This window comes from Schistocerca americana, chromosome X (assembly GCF_021461395.2).
Source record: "Schistocerca americana isolate TAMUIC-IGC-003095 chromosome X, iqSchAmer2.1, whole genome shotgun sequence".
Taxonomy (NCBI): domain Eukaryota; kingdom Metazoa; phylum Arthropoda; class Insecta; order Orthoptera; family Acrididae; genus Schistocerca; species Schistocerca americana.
Genome location: NC_060130.1, coordinates 795461843 through 795484030, shown reverse-complemented (window position 1 = coordinate 795484030; position 22188 = coordinate 795461843). Strand labels below are relative to the sequence as shown.

The 22188-nt window shown below is 49.2% G+C and overlaps 1 pseudogene; it reads left to right on the top strand.

The window, feature by feature from the left end:
- Positions 1–21468: 21468 nt before the first annotated feature.
- LOC124557063 lies at positions 21469–21586 on the top strand (annotated as a pseudogene).
- Positions 21587–22188: the final 602 nt, after the last annotated feature.

Sequence of the window (22188 nt, the reverse complement as noted above, 5' to 3'; positions counted from 1 at the left end):
CGGATAACACAGTTACACTCTCCTTTAGCATGAGAGTGCCAGACCACACACGAACGCAGCAACGTCTGCAACTATCCTGTCATAGATCATCGTCCATACGGTCCCTACCTGGCCTCATCCCATTTTCGTCTGTTTCGAAAACTTAAAGGTCACCTTTGAGGGACTTCACTTTGATAGTGATGCAGCAATACAAACAGTTTGTTTTCCTTAGAAAGCTTTACACTGAGGTGACAAAAGTCATGAGATACTTCCTAATCGTGTCAGACCTCCTTTTGCTCGGCGTGGTGCAGCAGCTGGATGTGACATGGACTCAATAAGTCGTTCGAAGCCCCTGCAGAAATACTGCGTCATGCTGCCTCTACAGCCGTCCATAATTGAGATAGTGTTGCCGTTGCAGGATTTTGTGCACAAACTTATCTCTCGATTATGTCCCATAAATGTTCGATGAGAATCATGTTGGGTGATCTGGGCGGCCAAAAAATTCGCTCAAATTGTCCAGAACGTTCTTCAAACCAATCAAGAACATTTCTGGCCCGGAGATACGGCACATTGTCATCCACAAAAATTCCGTAGTTGTTTGGAAACTTGAAGTGCATGAATGGTTGCAAATGGTTTCCAAGTAGCTGAATATAACCATTTCCAGTCAATGATCAGTTAAATTGGACCAGAGGACCCAGTCCATTCCACGTAGACACTGCCCACACCTTTATGGAGCCACCACCAGCTTACAAAGTGCCTAGTTTACAACATGGGTCCATGGTTTTCTAGGATCTGTGCAACACTCGAGCTCTACCATAAGCTCTTACCAGACTGAAATTGGGACTCATCTGACCAGGGCACAGTTTTCGAGTAGTGTGGGGTCCATCCGATACGATCACGAGCCCAGGAGACGCGCTGCAGGCAATGTCGTGCTGTCAGCAAAGGCACTCGCGTAGGTCGTCTGCTACCGCAGCCCATTAACGCCAAATTTCACCGCACTGCCCTAACGGATAAGTTCGTCGTACGATCCACATTGATTTCTGTGGTTATTTCACGCAGTGTTGTCTGTATTTTAGCACTGACAGCTCTACTACGCAAACGCCGCTACTCTTAGGCGCTAGGTGAAGGCCGTACACTACTGCATTGTTGTGATGAGAGGTAGTGCCTACAATTTGGTATTTTCGTCACACTCTTCACACTTTGGATCTCGCAGTATTTAATTACCTAACTATTTCCCAAATGAAATGTCCCATGCGTCTAGCTCCAACTACCACTCTGCGCTCAAAGCCTATTAACTCACGTTGTGTGGCCAAAATCTTTTCACATGAATCACCTGAGTACAAATGCGAGCCAGGTCTGGAGAATAGGGGGGATGTGAAACGAGTTTCCAATAATTTTGCGGCCACAACTGCTGAGGTGTGTGCAGGTGCATTGTCGTGATGGAAAAGGACTTCTTTGTTGTCCAGTCGCCGGAGTATTTCTTGCAGCTCTGTTTTCAAATGGTCCACTAACGATGAATAGTATGAACCTGTAATAGTTTTACCCTTTTCCAGATAGTCGATGAGGATTTTCCCTTGCGAATCCCAAAAGACAGTCGCCATAACCTTTCCAGCCGAAGGAATGGCCTTCGCCTTCTTTGGTGCAGATTCTCCCTTGGTAACCCATTGTTTAGATTGTTGTTTGGTCTCAGGAGTATAGTATTGTATCCATGTTTCATCCACAGTGACGAAACGACGCTTAAAGTCCTGTGGATTCTCCCTGAACAGCTACAAATCATCCTTGCAACACTTCACACGATTCAGTTTTCGGTCAAGTGTGAACAATCGTGGAATCCATCTTGCGGAAAGCTTTCTCATGTCCAACTGTTTATGCAAAATATTCTGTACCCGTTCATTCGAGATGCCCACAGCACCAACAATCTCACGCACCCTAACTCTTCTGTCATCCATCACCATATCATGGATTTTATTAATTATTTCTGGAGTCGTAACCTCCACAGGGCATCCAGAACACTCAGCATCACTTGTGGCCATATGGCCACTGCGATTTTTTTTTTCTTTATTGCAATTTTAATCACCTCATACAGGCGGGCTGTCAGCAGCATATTACGCTGCTCTTCAGCCTTAAGTGGTACAATAATATGACATACAGGTGACACAGACAATACAATAAAAACGGCGGGCAAAAAATGTAGATACAAAAAAACAATAAACGTGAGCCGTTCAAGCTGGACGAGAAAAAACACTAACACTTGTTGACACAGCGCACATAACACGGATGACTGCGACGGCACACGTGAACAGTGGAGGCATGACGGCGAAAGAACACTAAACACAAAACGAAGGCACTCACACGAGACACTGATGGCGATGATCTCTGGCGCGCGAATGTCCACTGAGCGTGTACGAGTCCGGGGACCTGCCAAGAGAGGAGGAGGAGGAAGGGAAGTGGGAGAGGGAGAGGGGAGAGCAGAGATGCCATGGGCAGGGGAGATAGGGGAAGGGAGGAAGGTGGAGGGGAAGCCCAGGGGAAGAGGGGTGGAGGAAGGGGGATGGGGGGAAAAGGAAAGAGAAGGGAGGGGAAGAGAGGGAGGGTGCCTAAAGGAAAGGGCACAGGAAATGGGAGGGAGGATCAAAGTTGATAGGAGGGGTATATGGAGGGGAGGAGGACATCATCAGGGAGGGGGAGCTGGCGGAAGCCACCTTGGGAGAGGGTAAGGAGGGTGGAGAGATGGAGACCGGGTGGGATATGGGAATACAGGCACGGCAGCAGGTGGGGGTGGGAGAGGATGGGCGAGACAAGCGGGTGTGGAGGATCGAGTTTGCGGGAGGTGTATAGGATCTGTATCCTTTCAAGGAAAAGGAGGAGGTGGGGGAACGGAATGAGATCGTACAGGATCTGAGTAGGGGGGGGGGGGAGACGAATGCGATAGGCGAGGCGGAGAGCATGGCGTTCAAGGATTTGAAGGGATTTATAAAAGGTAGGGGGGGCGGAGATCCAGGCCGGATGGGTGTAACAAAGGATAGGGTGGACGAGGGATTTATAGGTGTGGAGGATGGTGGAGGGGTCCAGACCCTACGTACGGCCGGAAAGGAGCTTGAGGAGACGGAATCGGGAGCGTGCCTTGGCTTGGATTGTCTGGAGATGGGGGGTCCAGGAGAGGCGACGGTCGAGGGTGACGCCAAGGTACTTAAGGGTGGGGTGAGGGCGATAGGATGGCCATAGATGGTGAGATAGAAATCAAGGGGGCGGAAGAAAGGGGTGGTTTTGCCTACAATGATCGCCTGGGTTTTGGAGGGATTGACCTTGATCAACCACTGGTTGCACCATGCAGTGAACCGGTCAAGATGGGATTGGAGAAGGTGTTGGGAGCGCTGCAGTGTGGGGGCAAGGGCAAGGAAGGCGGTGTCATCGGCAAACTGGAGAAGGTGGACGGGGGGTGATGGCGGCGGCATGTCCGCCATATACAAAAGGTACAGGAGGGGGGAGAGGACGGAGCCTTGGGGCACACCGACGGAGGGCAAGAAGGTGTAGGAATCCGTGTTATGGATGGTGACGTAGGAAGGATGGTGGGAGAGAAAGGAGCCGATGAGACGGACGTAGTTAATGGGAAGGGCGAAGGTTTGGAGCTTGAAGAGGAGACCAGAATGCCATACATGGTCATAAGCACGTTCGAGGTCCAGGGAGAGGAAGATGTCGGAGTGACGGGATTTAAGCTGTTCGGAAAGGAGATGAGTGAGGTGAAGGAGAAGGTCGTCGGAAGAGGAGGACGGCCGAAAGCCACACTGGGTAACGAGAAGGAGGCAGTGCTGGCGGAGATGCTGGTGGATGCGTTGGGTGAGGATAGATTCCAGGACCTTCCTGAAGACCGAGGTAAGGCTGATGGGATGGTAGGAGGAGATGGCGGATGGCGGTTTGCCAGGTTTAAGGAACGTCAGGATACGGGAGTTTTTCCACAGGTCGGGGTAGTAACCGTTAGACATTGTAGAGCTTGGCCAGGGTGGAGAGGAAAGAGACAGGAGCCTCACGAAGGTGACGGTAGGTGATACAATCGTGACCAGGAGTGGTGTTGCGTTTTGTGCGGAGTGTAGCAATGAGTTCCTGTGTAGTGATAGGGGCATTGCGTTCTGTGTGTGCAATGTGGGAGTAAGGTAGGACGGTGGGGGTGGATGGCGACAGTAGGGACGTGGGCCTCGACGGCCTCAGACAAGGTCTGCCGCAGAAAGTAGGCGACGTGGGTTACATCGTCAGGGTGGTGGTAGGCGAAGCGGTGGCTATCGACCTGGGTTGAGAGGGTATCCCGGCAGGCATCCCAGTTGGCACGGGACAGCGGCGACGACCGTCTGAAACAGTGAGGAGGGCAGGGAGATGGTCGCTACCAATAGGCTCCTGGACTTCCACCGTTATGTGGCCAAGGAGGTTAGGGGAGGAAAGGATAACATCAGGAGTGGAGTTGGATTTGGAATGGGCGTGCTGGGGAATGGGGATGAGGTCGCCTTGAAGGGAGGAGAGGAACCGATGCCACCACCGTAACTGGGTGGCAGAACAACTATGGATGTTGAGGTCTGCGGCGAGCACGTAGGAGGAGAAGGTATGGTCAATGTGGGAGAGGAAGTCGAAGGGAAGAGGGGCGTTAGGGCAGACATAGATGGTGGCGCAGGTGACGGTAAGGCCGGGGAAGAAGAGACTTTTTATCAGGTGTTCGGTGGGGTCGGGAAGAAGAGGTTGGAGCCGAACTGGGATGTGGTGGTGGTGACCAATGAGAACTCCGCCACGCGCAGTCAGGAGGGGATTATCGGAGCGGTGAAGGAGGTAGGGCGAAGTGTGGATGGTATGGTGGGGTTGGAGGAAGGTTTCATTGAGGAGGAAGGCATCCACGCGGCGGGTGGCAAGGGTGTGCAGGAAGAGGTTCTTGTTGGCGGGAAGGGAGCAGATGTTGTTGAAAAGGATACGGTGCTGTCACGCCATGACAGGGATTTAGACAAGGGTGTCAAGACGGGAGAAGTTGAAATGGGCCTGGTTGTTGGAGTAGGTGGCATACATTTTTAAGTGGAAAACGGAACGGGTGGCGAGGGATACCTGTTGGAGGGTGTGAGGGCGCTGGACGAGTGAACATTTTGGAGGATGATGGTGAGGAATCTGATGATGTCCTCAGCGGTAGGGGTTGGGCGAAGGGAATTGCCAGGAGGGGTGGGGGCGTCCAGAGGGCGGACAGGAACAGTGAGTTCAGGAGTGGTAGGAGGGGAGGGTGGGCTTTACATTTCTGGGAATAAGTAGGATGAGGGAGGTTACAGGTATTACAAGAAGGGGGGGGGACTGCAGATTTGGGCACTGCTGTAAAAAGTGGGCTTGCCTACAGTGCGGGCAGATGGGAGCCTCGCAGCACACAGATGTCGGGTGCGCATTATACTGCAAGCACCTTTGGCAGCGGAGGGATTGAGGAAGGGAATGGGAAGGGTCAACTTGCTAGCGTTGGTGAAAGAGAATGGCACCCGCCTTCAGGAGACAGTCTTTGGAGGGGGCATGTTCAGAAAAGACCCGCATAAGGTGGGTGGGGCCGGCTGAGTTATGGATGCAGCGAACCACACGCACCTCCAGATGGGGAATGCTCCTTGAGCTCCGCCAACACCTCCTCCTCCTCTGTGATCGCCAGACGAAGCTGAGTGATGATGGCGGTGAGGGTCGGGGGGCGATGCGGGGGTTGGGGTTGGCGGGAGGGAGGTGGGGAAGGAGCAGGGGTCAGGGAGGCATTGGGGCCAAAGCAGGTGACAGGGATGCAGGAAAGGAGATCTGTGTGGAGGGTAGGCCTGGGGGAGGAGATGAGGACCGAATCACGGCGAGGAGTGAGGAGGGAGACGGGGGGCACCAGGAAAATTCTGGTGAAGGAAGAGGGTGAGGTTCTGGGCCTCAAGAAGGGAGAGATCAGGACGGGAGAGGAGGTAGCGGTAGGAGGAGGGGGCGGAGGAGGAGGAGGGGGTGGGGCAGGGACAGGCGGGGAGACATCCATGGCATCATGGGCTGGGAAAAGGGAACGAGGCGGAGCCTTTTTGGGAGTAGAGGAGGCAGGGGTGCCACTGGGGCGTTTGACGGCGGCGGAGGAGGTGTGGGAGATGGGAGCGACTCGAATGTGGCAGGGAGTGGCAGGTCCCGGTGCTGGAGTCGGCGCCGGAGATGGTGAGGGCGATGGCGAAGGCAATAGTGATGACGATGATGATGAAGGCGAAGGGGAGACTTGAGCGTGGGCCGTGGCCCTCCGGGGGACCACCCTAGCAGGGGCCGCAGAAACGGAAGGAGCAGAAGGAGTGAGTGGAGGGAATGGATCAGAGGAGGCGCAGGAGGGAGGAGCCGGGGATGGTGCGACAAATAGTAAGGGAGATGGGAGAGTGAGGAGTGGGTGGATGGACTGACGGGTGGGTGATGGGGCACACCACGTGATAGTGGTGGCGGCGGCAGAGGGGGATGTGTATATGATGGCAGTGGTGGTGGCAGTAGTGGTGGTGGTGGGGGTCGACATTACGATAAGGGGAAAGACACAGGACAGGACAAAGAAGCAAATGAGGGATGGACAAGGCAACGAGAGACACAGAGTAAAAGGGACAGAGAACGATGAAGGAGACTGGGGCTGAAGCCCCACTCTGCTGCTGTTGGCGAGGGAGCTACCTGTCTTGCTGGCCTGTGGGGACGCTGCTGCTGCTGTTGCTGGAGGCTGGCTGGGACTGCTACTGGCTGCTGGCTGGGACCGCTGCCGGACGCTGGATGTTGGACGCTGGACGGAACCGCCGCTAGCTGCTGGCAGGAACCGCTGCTGGGTGCTGGCTGGACCGTTGCTGAACGCTGGCTGCAGGCTGCTGGCTGGACTGCTGCTGGACGCTGGCTGCTGGCTGGACCGCTGATGGACGCTGGCTGCAGGCTGCTGGCTGGACCGCTGCTGGACGCTGGCTGCAGGCTGCTGGCTGGACCGCTGCTGGACGTTGGCTGCTGGCTGCTGGCTGGACCGCTGCTGGACGCTGGCTGCAGGCTGCTGGCTGGACCGCTGCTGGACGCTGGCTGCAGGCTGCTGCCTGGACCGCTGCTGGACACTGGGTACTGGCTGCTGGCTGGACCGCTGCTGGACGCTGGCTGCAGGCTGCTGGCTGGACCGCTGCTGGACGCTGGCTGCAGGCTGCTGGCTGGACCGCTGCTGGACGGTGGCTGCTGGCTGGACCACTGCTGGACGCTGGCTGCAGGCTGCTGGCTGGACCGCTGCTGGACACTGGCTGCTGGCTGCTGGCTGGACTGCTGCTGGACGCTGGCCTCTGGCTGCTGGCTAGACCGCTGCTGGAAGCTGGCTGCAGGCTGCTGGCTGGACCGCTGCTGGACGCTGGCTGCTGGCTGCTGGCTGGACTGTTGCTGGACGCTGGCTGCTGGCTGGACCGCTGCTGGACGCTGGCTGCAGGCTGCTGGCTGGACCGCTGCTGGACGCTGGCTGCAGGCTGCTGGCTGGACCGCTGCTGGACACTGGCTGCTGGCTGGACTGCTGCTGGACGCTGGCCTCTGGCTGCTGGCTGGACCGCTGCTGGAAGCTGGCTGCAGGCTGCTGGCTGGATCGCTGCTGGACGCTGGCTGCTGGCTGCTGGCTGGACCGTTGCTGGACGCTGGCTGCTGGCTGCTGGCTGGACCGCTGCTGGACGCTGGCTGCAGGCTGCTGGCTGGACCACTGCTGGACGCTGGCTGCAGGCTGCTGGCTGGACCGCTGCTGGACGCTGGCTGCAGGCTGCTGGCTGGACCGCTGCTGGATGCTGGCTGCAGGCTGCTGGCTGGACCGCTGCTGGACGCTGGCTGCAGGCTGCTGGCTGGACCGCTGCTGGACGCTGGCTGCAGGCTGCTGGCTGGACCGCTGCTGGACGGTGGCTGCTGGCTGGACCGCTGCTGGACGCTGGCTGCTGGCTGCCGGCAGGAACCACGCTGGCTGCTGGCTGCTGGCAGGAACCTCTGCTGGCTGCTGGCTGGCACCTGCAATATACCTAACGCTTCCATTAGAACCGAATGGCCAATCGAAGGGCAGTATCCTTCCGGATTACCGCCCGGAGCCACTCCCAAAATTTTGAAACCACTTATAAATTGTTCTAATCGAAGGTGCAGAGTCACTGTAATGTTTATCAAGCTTCTCTTTAGTCTCCTGAGGCGTTTTGCCTTCCATAAAGTAATGTTGTGTCATCACACGAAATTCTTTTTCGTACATTTTGTGACAATCACTCGACTTCCTTGATTGACACGAATGTCAAACATAAAGAAATAGACCAATACGTCTGAAACTTGGTGTGCGTTCTTTCCAGAGATGCTACTAACTAAACGTGACCTCGATACGCGCCGGTGGCGCAATCTCTCGGACATTGCACGGACATTTCAAACGCCCCTCGTAACACCTCCGATAATGCGCTGCCCTTCAACGCCTTGCATGTGCGATGCTGCCGCCAGCTGTATTATGTGAATATCGTTATCCCATGACTTTTGTCTTTTCAGTGTAAGAGATTACACACAAAGATACTGGGAGGCAATGCTTTTCAGCACGCCCTCGTATTAAAAAATAATAGCAAAATTAGACAGGTAGATCTGTGATTGGCTGGCGCTTCTAAAGAATGGCTCACCTAGCAGAACGTGCCATCTGCCCAAGATTCTCGCTCATTTCCCTGGGAGAAATGCTAAAGGCCACTGGTAGCGATGCCTTGGTGGCTATGATTGCTCATAGAGATTTTCTGTGCTGAAGAAGGCACGGTGGTGGTGAGTGGTAGCGATATTTCTGCACGCAGAGCTTTAGACACGTTTATTTCTCTGTTACAACTGTGTAGTTTTTGTGGATAGTTACTGTGAGTAATGTGTTAAAATACAGCAGACGCGATGACGTTTCCAGGGTTTTTCTAAAGTCGGTAGGAAGGTGGGCGTACTAAACTTTAATGTAAGTAATAAAATGTAATTTTTATCTTTACAGTCAAATTCCTATCGTCTCGTGTCGACCATTGCCTACAAGGCTGAACCTAGATGCTAGGAGATGTAAAAAGGGTTTTCTAGCCCAAGCTACGTAATTTTGTGAAGTATAAGCAATCGGACCATTAGCTAAATTTTGCCGCGAATGGGTGAGAATACATACCTCGATATTGTTGACGCAAAAATACATTATTCGCAATTGATGAGTTAGAAAACATTCGTGAAACCTACGAGGGTCACTCCAAAAGAAATACACACTATTTTTGTAAAAATACAGTTTTCATTCTGCATATGTGAAAGTTTTACAGTGTGTAGATACACCCTTCCATCTTGTTTTCAAACTTAGTTCAACCTGTTCCCGTGAGTGGCTCCGTCACAGCATGTCTTCAAGTTGGCTGCTGCACTTGACGTTCGTCAGAAGCGACGTGCTGTCATACAATTCCTGTGCTGTGAAAACGAGACAGCGGGAAACATCCACAAGAAGTTGATAAACGTGTATGGAGATGCTGCTGTCGATCGCAGTACAGTTAGTCGGTGGGCAAGCAGGTTACGTGATGAAAGCGGGCACGGCAATATTGAGGATTGTCCTCGCAGCGGCAGGCCTCGTACTGCACACACCACAGACAATGTGCAGAGAGTTAACGAATTGGTGACTGCTGACAGAGGCATCACTGAAGAAACTTCAGACTCGACTGAGTCGTGTTCGACCACATCGGGAAAAGCAGGATGTTTTGCTCTTGCACGACAATGCACGGCCACATGTCAGTCAAAAAACCATGGAAGCGATCACAAAACTCGGATGGACAACACTGAAACACTCGCCTTACAGTCCTGACCTGGCTCCATGTGACTACCATCTCTTTGGGAACCTGAAAGACTCTCATCGTGGACCAAGGTTCGAAGATGATGACTCCCTTGTGCACGCTGCCTAACAGTGGCTCCAACAGGTTGGTCCAGAATTTTACCGTGCAGGTATACAGGCGCTGGTTCCAAGATGGCGTAAGGCAGTTGAGAGGGATGGAAATTATGTGGAGAAATGAAAACATTGTTCCTAAAGGATGTATCTACACACTGTAAAACATTCAAACATGTAGAATAAAAGATGGATTTAAAAGAAATAGTGTGCATTTCTGTTGGAGTGACCCTCGTACAATAGGATGATGGGAAGTGAAACTTGAACACGATTTCTACAGACATTGGGGACACCGCTTTGTCACTGTGTCACGTCGTCCCCTCGCTGGGACGAGGAACTGCAAGCAACGGTGAAACTTCTGGGCCGAGTCTGAAACTGCAAAACCAGCGTAGCGAGTAAAGAGCGGTGCACCAAAGGGTCGACGGCGCGTTTATCTGCTGGATGCCGGGAGCTGGCACGGCACAAAAAGCCGGCAGCTGCCGCTTCTTGCGCCAGGGCCTGCCCTCTGCCCTCTGTCATCTGTTACGCGACAACCAGCTGCCGACAAATGAACGGCCACAGTTTCCTGTCTCCAGTTCTGTCCTCTCCTCATGATACATGCGGCAAGAAATTATCAGGCTTCCTTGCTTTTCATGCATTCGCATCCAGTTTTGGCGCAAATATACACTGTCACATCGCGAATTTCGATCTCATAAAGATGCGTGTTTCCTGACAAATAATACTAATGGCTTTTGTAGAACTTCAACCTGATATCCTTGCACCAGAATTGTGTGTTTTTCACTTAATATCCGGGACAACGAAGAAATTATTTTTACACAAGATCACTACTCCATAGTTTGTTGATCCCTGTCAAATCTCCGAAAAATAAACTGACAAATATAGAAAGAAATTAAATACATGTCCTAGCAACGATTTTGTTATTTTTGATTGTTCGCTTTGCGAGTAGTGGGCTCGGACATTTCAGTGGCCTCATTAGTCCTAAGAAAAACGAATTTAACCCGACATTTCAATGAAACAGGTAAATTCCCGAGTTCTTGCGATTTACTGTCGTCAGTGAAACACGAACGTCTAGTGAAAGTGGCGAAGTCGTAAAGCATTGTGCTGACTTGATGTAATGGGCCACACACTCGGCTCACCAACACACCAACGGAACGTTCAAAATGGTTGATATGGCTCTAAGCACTATGGGACTCAACATCTGAGGTCATCGGTCCCCTAGACTTAGAACTTCTTAAGCCTAACTAGCTTAAGGACATCACACACATCCATGTCCGAGGAAGGATTCGAACCTGCGACCGTAGCAGCAGCGCGGTTCCGGACTGAAGCGTCTAGAACCGCTTGGCCACAGCGGCCGACCCAACGGAACGTACCTCGATTCCGAGACTCGTAATGAGACGGTTAGAAAGTGAAATCTTTCTGCTGAGTATGAGAACCTTCGACCAAAGAAGTCACTGACACCACTCATGAAGACTTGTTCCTCAGAACTATATTTCTTAATGAAAGTGTGAGGAAACAATGTCACGTAGCGAAATCAAAAATTTCCGTGCGGTAAGTATTCGACAAGTATTTTCGTGTTCTAGATCTATATGAAAGAAGAATGTCATGTCTACTTTGGAAACAAAATTTGTTTCATTAATAAAGCTGTAGGACCAGCTAGGTGGAAAAGGCAATTCTTATTTAGCTAACAAAAAAAAAAAAAAGGTTCAAATGGCTCTGAGCACTATGGGACTTAACTTATGAGGTCATCAGTCCCCTAGAACTTAGAACTACTTAAACCTAACCTAAGAACATCACACACACCCATGCCTGAGGCAGGATTCGAACCTGCGACCGTAGCGGTCGCGCGGTTCCAGACTGTAGCGCCTAGAACCGCTCGGTCACTCTGGCCGGCATTTAGCTAACACAGAGTAAAATAGCTCAGAGGTTAAAATACTTATTTTGCATTCGGGAGGACCGAGGTTCGAAGGTCTGAAATCACTGCTTAGGAGAACTTCTATTTTCCGTAATTTATCTAAGTCATTTGAGAACAATCCGTGATGCGTTCTTCAGCCAAATCACAACCGATTCCCTTCGCCTACCTACATGGCTCTAACTGAGACTTCAATGACCTTCATGTCGAAAAGACGCTTAACCTTCTTTCCATCGTTCACCTGAGAGGCTGCATTGTTCATGAAGTAGTATCATTCTGGAATAGTGTATTTTGCCGCTATTTATACGGATATGATTATCATTGTATGAAAATCCGAGAAAAGATCGAGCACGTGTAAAAACCGTCGATCAGCTTACAGAAAAAAATTTCAGAAAACACATTTCAAAACCACAAAAAGGTCTTTTTATAGTTGTTGTTTCCGCGTAGTTTCGATGTTAAATCATTAGCAGGTCGACAAATACTGTGAAAATAATGGGAAGCCGATTCGTTGGTATAAGATAAAGGGAGAATACAGCAGACCAATGTATCAAGTCTTACGATTTTACAGTGTAGTTCCAGAAGATCGTCGCCACGACTTTAACAGCTGAGATTGTGGCTGAACTTTTTCTTCGGCGGTTAGGTGGTGTGGCGCCATACTATGGACTGCCATTTTTTTTTACGTTTAGAAGTGATGAACCCATGGCTCATCACTTGTGACGATGTTCGACAGTAAATTCTCACGATCATCCTTGTAACGCGTCAGCGATTCCACACCGACGGTCATTCATGGCTCTTTATGGTCTTCTGTTAGGCAGCGAAAAAACCAGCAGGCTCACCATACACCTCTGAGGACCACAACCGGTGGGAAAGTGTGTCAGCACTATGGACAGAGCCGGCCGGAGTGGCCGAGTGGTTCTAGGCGCTTCAGTCTGGAACCGCGCTGCCGCTACGGTCGCAGGTCCAAATCCTGCCTCGGGCATGGTTGTGTGTGATGTCTCTAGGTTAGTTAGGTTTAAGTAGTTCTAAGTTCTAGGGGACTGATGACCTAAGATGTTAAGTCTCATAGTGCTCAGAGCCATTTTTGAACTACGGACAAAAGCCGTGCGGGGTAGCCGCGCGGTGTGAGGCGTCTTGTCACGGTCCGTGTGGCTCCCCCTGTCGGAGGTTCGAGTCCTCCCTCGGGTATTGGTGTGTGTGTCGTCCTTAGCGTACGTTAGTTTAAGTTAGATTAAGTAGTGTGTAAGCTTAGCCTCTACAACACGTTACGAGAATTTAGTATACCCAGTAAAATCATTAGCATGATACAACCGTGCATGGATGGCTCCCAGGCAGCAATGAAGTTCAGAGGATACATATCCCCCGACTTTCCAATTACAACAGGCTTACGACAAGGAGACGCTCTTTCATGTGTCCTCTTCAACCTTGCATTAGAGAAAGTGGTTCGGGAGAGTAATTTACATCTATACAATGGTCTCCAATTCGAACACAGTGAAGTAAAACTCCTGACTTATGCAAATGATATAGTGTTGCTGAGTGAAACTGAAGAAGAACTGAATGACATGTACAGATCTCTCAGGGACAGTGCCAGCAAAATGGGGCTTTTGGTTAACCAAGAGAAAACAGAATATATGGAAACAGGTCGAGTCATAAACCCACATCCTTACTTTGAAATAGACCAAAACTCTAAATCCAGAAAAGTTTTTCAGTTTAAATACCTTGGATCACGTTTCAACAGTAAAAATATCATAACAATGGATATAAACGAAAGATTAGCCTCAGGGTCAAGATGTCTGTACTCACTAAGCATCCAACTCAAAAGTAAAGCTCTGTCAATCACCACAAAGATGAAGATATGCAACACTATCATCTGTCCCCTAGTACTGTACGGTTCAGAAAGCTGGACGCTTACAAAGAATGAAAGGGAAAAACTGAATATCAGCTAATGAAGCAACCCACTATCATCCAGAAATTAAAATGTAGGAGACTGCAATGGGCTGGACGTGTGGCTAGAACGGAAAACAACAGAATCACCAAAAAAGCATTTGAAGGAACTCTCCAGGCAACAAGGCCATTGGGCTGACCTCGTAGACGGTGGAAAGATGACATAGAGAAGGACATCGCAGCATTAGGAATTTCCGCAGGATGGAGAGAGACTAAGAGAGATAGAAGGCGGTGGAAGCAGATCGTTGATGCAGCGCGTGGTCTACAGGGCCTGTGATCGCTGAGAAGAAGAGAGAAGAAGAAGTAAGCTTAGGGACCGATGACCTCAGCAGTTTGGTCCCATAAAAAAAAAAAAAAAATCTACCGACAGAAACATCCAGTTGAGCAAAGAGGTGTTTGATTGAATCCGTTGAGTACATCGAATAAGAGTGTCCGCACATTCCAACATGACAGGAGTCACAGCCATGTACTGCCGGCCGGCATGCGAGAGATCGGACTAATCTGCGTGACCTTGTTGCAGTGATAACAGACGCCTCGCCCGCGACTCACCGTTCTTTGGTCACTGCCAGGTCTCCGTAGACATTCTGCAAGCACCTGTGAATATCTGCGATGGTCTGGTTTTCCTCCAAAAGATTCTCAATGACAGCTCTCTGCTTGGAACGCACCTCCTTTACAGACGTCATTTTGAAGACTACATATAGCGCTACCACCTACCGGAACTTCGTGAAACTATAGAGGCTGAAGAGGGAATATTCCACGATGTCCCACAACAAACTCCGAACTTTCTCAACCGAAATTTGCCGGGAAAAAATGTGTTGCATTACGTACTGAAACACCTCGCGTATTTTTTATGGGTATTTCAAGTCGGTACCTGTGAAGATGTTCTGCTCTTTAATTGTCAACTAATTCTTAAAAATACATCTACGTGGTACTGTAACATCGTTTGATAGCAAATTTGAAGTACCCGTTGTTTATGCGACTGCATAGTAGATACTGAAACTTCTCATCCCTTTCGTATGTCATTCCCATTCATTTTTAAAGGCTTTATGTGTAGACATCCACTGGACCTGAGAACGGCCTTCATAGCACGAACAAATAACAAACGGGATTATGAGAGCATTTTGACTAATCAGGTCGATTCCATGGCGTAATGTTTGTTCCCCAATGGTGACGCTGAGTTGCAAGACGACAGTGCCCCTGTTCACACAGCTCGCATCGTCCGGGCCTGGTTTTGTGGGCACTAGGATCAGTCGTCACATCAGCCTCGCCCATCACAGTTACGAGATCTCAAAAACAGTGAGCCTTTACGGTCTGCTTTGAAGAGAATGGAGCGTGATCGCTATCCGCCTCCATCTTGTAAAAATGTTACTCAGTATAGTGGACTTTCATGTCAATACTTGGTCACCGATATCCGGAAATATACATCGTAATCACCATTCACTGTAGCTTGAATGAGTGGGCTCAAGTCAGGATACTAAAAGCACCCGCGAAACATCATAGACCCACCTCTGGTCTGAACTAGAATCTCCAGACACTGCGGGTTAAATTGCTGAGATGGACGTCCGTGCACTCGACAGCTCCCATAGTTTGAAGACAGGCAAATCGCAACACGTCGGGCCACACTACACGCTTCGAGGCAACTACCGTGCAGCTACATCGTTGATCGGCTCACTGAAGATGTGCAGCTGTATGCGCCAGTATGAGCAATGACCTTTTTGGATGTACACGACCGCAAAAACCCATTCTATGCAACTTCATTCGCAATGTTCGTAAGGCAACTGGATTACATAGACCTACGTTCACCGAAAGTAGCAATTTCTGTGGTGTTTGATACTGATTGTCATTGGCGTAGTATACCTATCTCCGTTTTCTACCAGTGGGGATCTTTTACGACCACCGTTATTACGTCATATTACATGGCTGATTATTCTGTCACTTCAGCCATCTTACTGTGGTGATTCTATACAACCGGCTGTCATAAACTTAGGTCAGTGTTGGAGGGTCACCTGACTGCCTGGTTCCAGTTGTACACCACCTACAGAGCTGCAAAGCGGCAGTTGTGGTCTTTTAACGAAGTGACAAATACACGACCCAGTCTCATTACTGTGAGCATTGCCTCGGTGATACGTCAACGTGCAGTAACCACTCAAATATGGCAGTTGGTAGCGCTAGCAGTGGAGGATATACCTCGCCCGCCGCGAGGTTGAATGTCGCTTGGTGGTTTTGTGGGCACGTGATGCATTAATGAAATAATGTAAGACGAAGAGAGACGAACAGGCAGTCATTATAGGAAAGATAAGGGCCACAAATGCGGAAATCCATTGATATAAGAGGTTTTGACAAAGGGCACATAGTTGTGGCACTGCAGCTGGAAACGAGAATCTCTGAAACGGCGAAGCCAGTTGCCTGTTAGCCTACTACTGTTGTGAGTACCTATGGAAAGTGGCCGAAGGATGGTAAAATAACGAGTAGATCGTATGGTAATGAACGACCATTGCTCATCACACCTCCTGTGCAATCCATGATAGGCAGCTATCTGTGGTAGATCTGACGACTGAGCACAATGCTGGTTCAGGCGCAAGTGTTTCAGAGCACATCGTTCAAAGGTCATTGTTAAACATGCAGCTCCACACCACACGTCACTTATGTGTTCCTGTGCTGACCCAACGACATGGTCAGTTGTGACTGCAGTGAGCACAGCATCACTGAGTTTTCTCCGTGGATCGATAGAAACGCCTTTCTAATGACGCCAGACTGATGGTTGGGTCCTTACACGCCATCATTAAGGCGAATCGCTGCACGAAATATGCGCCGCACCACAAATGCGGACCGGTGAGAGCAGAATTATGCTATGGGGTACATGGAGTTGGACTTCCATAAGATCTGTGCTGGTAATCTAAGTCATCATGACAGCAGTAAAAATGGAAATGAGCATTTGGAGTCATTGGCCGGGAGGCCCCATACAGGGCAAGTCAGGCCGCCTTGGTGCAGGTATTATTACATTCGACGCAACATGGGGCGACCTTCGTGCCGGTTGGGGATGAAATGATGATGAAGACAACACAACACCCAGTCCCTGGGAGGAGAAAATCCCCGAGCCAGCCAGGAATCGAACCTGGGCCCCTTAGGACGGCAGCCCGTCACGCTGACCATTCAGCTATCAGGACAGACATGAGCAGTGAACCACACGAGTATTATTGCGCACCATCTGCATCGTTTCATGCTTGAAGTCTCCCAATACGGCGATGACCCCTTCCAGCAGGATAACTGTCCATGTTGCAGAATCGTGCAATAGTGGTATGAGGGGCATCATAGTGAACTGACGTTGACGTCTTACCCAGAAAATGTGCCTGATCTCTACCCACTGGAACATATATCGGGCGCCAGCTGCGTACCCGTAAACCACCATCACATAATTTGGGGAATTACTCGATCTGTGCATAGACATCTGGTGCCATATACTTCTGAAATCCCGTCAAGGACGTGTAGAATCCATGCCAAGCGGAATATCTGATGTACCGTGTTTAAAAAGTGGAACAACACGCTATTAATAATGATTTGGCTCATCGGTGGTGTGTAAAGTGTGTCGGGGGCGGGGGGGCGATGAGCTTTGCAGCTGTTGTAATGCGGAAACGGAGCAATTTATCGATTTATATGACGTCACAAAAGGCATGGTCATTGGGTTTTGAGCCAAGGGTGGAAAGTTTGTGAAATGTTTGTGTAGTGCCGTGGTTAAAGTATACGGTGCATGGCAAAATGGCACTGCCCGAAATCGGCGATGGGACAACTGTGGAGCCAACGGGAACGTATGACAAGAGTGGACGATGGCTGTGGAAATGTGAGCAGTCGGACAGACATGCAACTGTTGAGCAACGGACAGCGAAGATGAACTATTGGGCTCCCAACAGTGTGTTCCCTACCACTGAACTTTTCTGCGTATGGGCGTTCACAACAGGCCCCCGGCTCATGATCCCATTCTGATTGCTGAGGAGGGCGACGAACGCTAGAATTTGCCGGCCAATACTGCAACTGGAGTCCATGGAGTAGCGACATATGGTCTTTTCAGATGAATTATGTTTTATGCTCCATCGGACAGAAAGCAAATACCCTGCAACAGTCGCAGGAAGGTACGGGGCCTGAGAAGAGAGTGTTGTGGTCTGGGGAACGTTTTCGTGGCATTCCCTGGGTGGTCTTGTCATTCTGGAAGGTACAATGGATCAACAAGTATCCTTGGGGACCGTGTCCAGCCATTTATGCTGTTTGTTTCCCCTGGGCATGATGGTATCTACCAGCAGGGCACTGTAGCGTGTCACACAGCTTTGCGTGGCTTGAATGGTTTACTCTACTCCTCTGGCCAGCGAACTTCCTAAATTTAAACCCCATCGAGAATCTGTGGGACCATCTCAATCGGGCTGCTCACGCCACGGATCCTCAGCCGAGAAATCAATCACACTGGCGATGGTACTGGTGTTGACATGGCTCCACATCCCTTTTCGTACCTTCCAGATCTTCAGTGACTCTCCTCCTGCACATCTCACAGCGATCTGGGGGGCAAAAGATAGATATTCAAGATTTTGACAAGTCGTCAAATTAATTTGACTGAACAGTGTATTTTGTGTGGTGAGCTTGTAACGTTACATAAACAGAATTATTTAAACAAATATGAATTTTTAATAAAGATGGTTTCAAAGCGGATTGAAAAGTATAGAATAATTTCTCCTAGCCAAAACAGATTCCTAACCCCATAAAAATGTGTGCTTGTGAATTTTTAATAGCTCTGACAAAAGTTGTAAGAATTACAAGGGATAATGTGCGGCGTATGCAATAACTAATTTTGAATGAGTTAGTCATGTATTGTCATGGTTATTAAAAATTCGCAAGCAAAAAATTTCGGGACTATCTGTATAGGGTTAGGAATCTTAATGGGGACAGAAGAAATTATTTTATACCTTTTAGTCCATTTTAAAAACGTGTAATATCTATAATTTATTTTTATTTAAATAATTATTTTCTGCTTTTTAGTCATATATGTGTGAAATTTGTAAATGGATTTTAAACTTTTGAAGAGATTATATTTTGTGTTGAAATATTTGTTTATATATACACTGACGGAAAAAAATCGCAACAAGAAGGAGTTGTGCGAGATAAACGGAAGGTGGTGGCCATGTTTCTACGTCTGAAAGATATGTCTATTCAAATTTAGCGCCAGTCGCACAAGACTGGCTCTAGTGGCGCTAGTATGAGGACGCAAATGAGGTTTGCTTTAAATACATTCTGTAACTGTCGTGAGCGTTATGCGTAGTTTACACGACGACACTCGGTTGCAAGCAACTGCGCTACCGGCCATTGCGCATGCCCGCCACGCGTTTGCGCAACTCGTTGGTGAAACTAAACAGTTTCGGTGTGTTCTAACTTTGGCGACACTATTTGCATGAGTTTCGAGGTTATGTGTGTTCGTAGAGTGTAGACAAACTGAAATATGAAGTGGGGAACTGAGAATAATGTTCGCTTTTCGGATATCTGTGCTTAGCATAGGTGTTTGTGGGATTACAAAAATATGCAACATATTGCTGCAGCAGAGACCCTCATCTGCGACCATAACACAGATGGTTTGACAATATCTGACCTGCAGGGCAAAATTTTTTGACTTAGGAGCACATATAGAACTGAATTAAGAGGAAATACAAGCAAGTGTAATTCTAGCTGTGTCAATGCTCTCGTCTACAAGACTAAAATCCCATAGTTTGAGTTGGACAACTTGTTGTTAAAGAATTTTGTTAAAGAATATATTGTTAAAGAATATTGTTGACAGGAGGGAAGGCTATACAAATTCAAGATGCTGCGTTCTTTATTCAACATTCATATATTTAAAACGTCTCTGCAGTGCTCCCCATTCACATATGTTAGAATTTTGAAATATTGCTACTGTACAGATCCATCTTCAAGAGAATAGTTCGCAAACCATTGTCTTCTTAATGCGACCTGTTTAGAATAATTACTGTTGCTAATGTTAATAATTATTACTGTTAATGTTAATAATTATTGATGTTAATCAAATGGCGTCGTCACCAACTAAAACCGGTCATATAGCATGCCGAGAGTTCTCGATTGTAATGCACGCAATATGATATGTAATTTCAGTTCTGGCGACAGTACTTCATGCATTACAGTACCTTTATTCCTTATTGCATAATTAACTCTATTTAGAACAAACGTGAACAGTTCTTTAGTTAAAAGAACTTCTTGGATGTGTGTGAAATCTTATGGGACTTAACTGCTAACGTCATCAGTCCCTAAGCTTACACACTACTTAACCTAAATTATCCTAAGGGTAAACACACACACACCCATGCCTGAGGGAGGACTCGAACCTCCGCCGGGACCAGCCTCACAGTCTATGACTGCAGCGCCTAAGACCACTCGGCTAATCCCGCGCGGCGAACTTCTTGGACCTTCCGTTATAAATTATTTCAGCAAGGATGCTGAGCAAATCGAGCTGACGTTTTTTCTTCATCCAGTCACGAATCGAAACACGTTTCTCATTTTTTTCTTATGAAGCGATTCCACGCAAGAAGCATTAACTCCATCACAACACGTGCGACGTGCAGTTGCCAAAACTTTCATTTCAGACATGACTCAGGGGGACCGACAAAACGACGAAACTGAAGAAACTGAAGTGTATGCTGGTGTCGCCGTGTCTACAGTCATATATGAAACCACTTGCGTGCAACTCATTCCACGCAACGAGTGGTGCAACCCAATGTCGTGTAAACTAGGCTTTAATTACTTAGTCGTGTAACAGGGTAACGAGAAGCTGATTGTTCCTTCTGCGATGTTGCAGAAAGACTTGTAAGGCATGTAGCCACTATACATGATTTCGGACAGACAGTCGCAAGAAGACTGGACGCCGGCCGGCCACGTGGCACTAACGAGAGTAAAGACAATTGAGTTCGCAGTGTGGCTCTGCTACATCTACTGCATCTGCAGCAGCAGGCTGAGAAACAGTAGGCATCAGGTGACACAAGGAACTGTTATAAATCGGTTCTTTCAAGGACAGTTTTGAGTCAGACTTTTCTACTGGCACCGAACCACCGTTCTTTGCGACTTCAGTGATGTCAGGCCAGAGCTCATTGGAGGTCAGGGTGGAGGTCTCTTGCGCTTCTAATTAGAACTGGTTCATCCTCGGTGCCAGTGATGGCCGCGTGTTGGTTACGAGACCAACTGAGGGCCTGCAGCCAACCTATCTGCGCGCTAAACAGACTGGACCTGCACCTTGAGTTATAGTCTGGGGAGCTATTTCCTAGGGCAGCACGTGCACTCTCGTGTTTATCCTACATACCCTGACTGCAAAATTGTACGTCACTCTAGTGATTCGGCCTAGAGTGCTGCCATTCATGGACAGCATTCCACGGGGTGTTTCCCAACAGGATAACACTCGCCCACGTACTGCTGTTGTTACCCAACGTTATCTACAGAGTGTCGACGTGTTGTCTTGGCCTGCTTGATCACCAGATCTGTCGCCAGTCAGTCACAAAGGGGACAACATCGGTTTACAACTCCAGCATCATCCACAAGCAGCATTAACTGTCCCTTTATTGACCGACCAGGTGCAACAGACATGGTACTCCGTCCCACAAACAGATATCTGACACCTGTACAACACAATGAGAGAACGTCTGCATGCTTGCATTTAACTTTCTAGTGATTACATCGGTTATTAATGTATTAGCACTTTACATTTGCAATGGCTTATCTCATGCTTGGCAACGGCCTTGCCGCAGTGGATACACCGGTTCCCGTGAGATCACCGAAGTTAAGCGCTGTCGGGCGTGGTCGGCACTTGGATGGGTGACCATCCAGGCCGCCATGCGCTGTTGCCATTTTTCGGGGTGCACTCAGTCTCGTGATGCCAACTGAGGAGCTACTCGACCGACTAGTACCGGCTTCGGTCAAGAATACCATCACAACGACCGGGAGAGCGGTGTGCTGACCCCACACCCCTCCTATCTGCATCCTCCACTGAGGATGACACGGCGGTCGGGTGGTCCCGGTAGGCCACTCGTGGCCTGAAGACGGAGAGTGCTTTTTTATCTCATGCTTACATTACCGGCGATCTTGCAATGTTTATCACTTAAATATGTTACATAGACAAATGTATTGCAGAAATTTCATTACTATACATTAATTACTTTTTGGTCTAGCGACTTTTTCCTGTCAGTGTATACTACCATTTAACTTGCAGCTATGCGCGGGTATGTGTGTATCACATATGTTGCAAACATCTGCTCTTCCCCCTCTCTCGGTTTCCATCTTCTCTTCCCCTTTTTAGCGTTCTCGCTTCCCGCGCCCGGGTTCTCGGGTTCGATTCCCGGCGGGGTCAGAGATTTTCTCTGCCTCGTGATGGCTGGGTGTTGTGTGATGTCCTTAGGTTAGTCAGGTTTAAGTAGTTCTAATTTCTAGGGGACTGATGACCATAGATGTT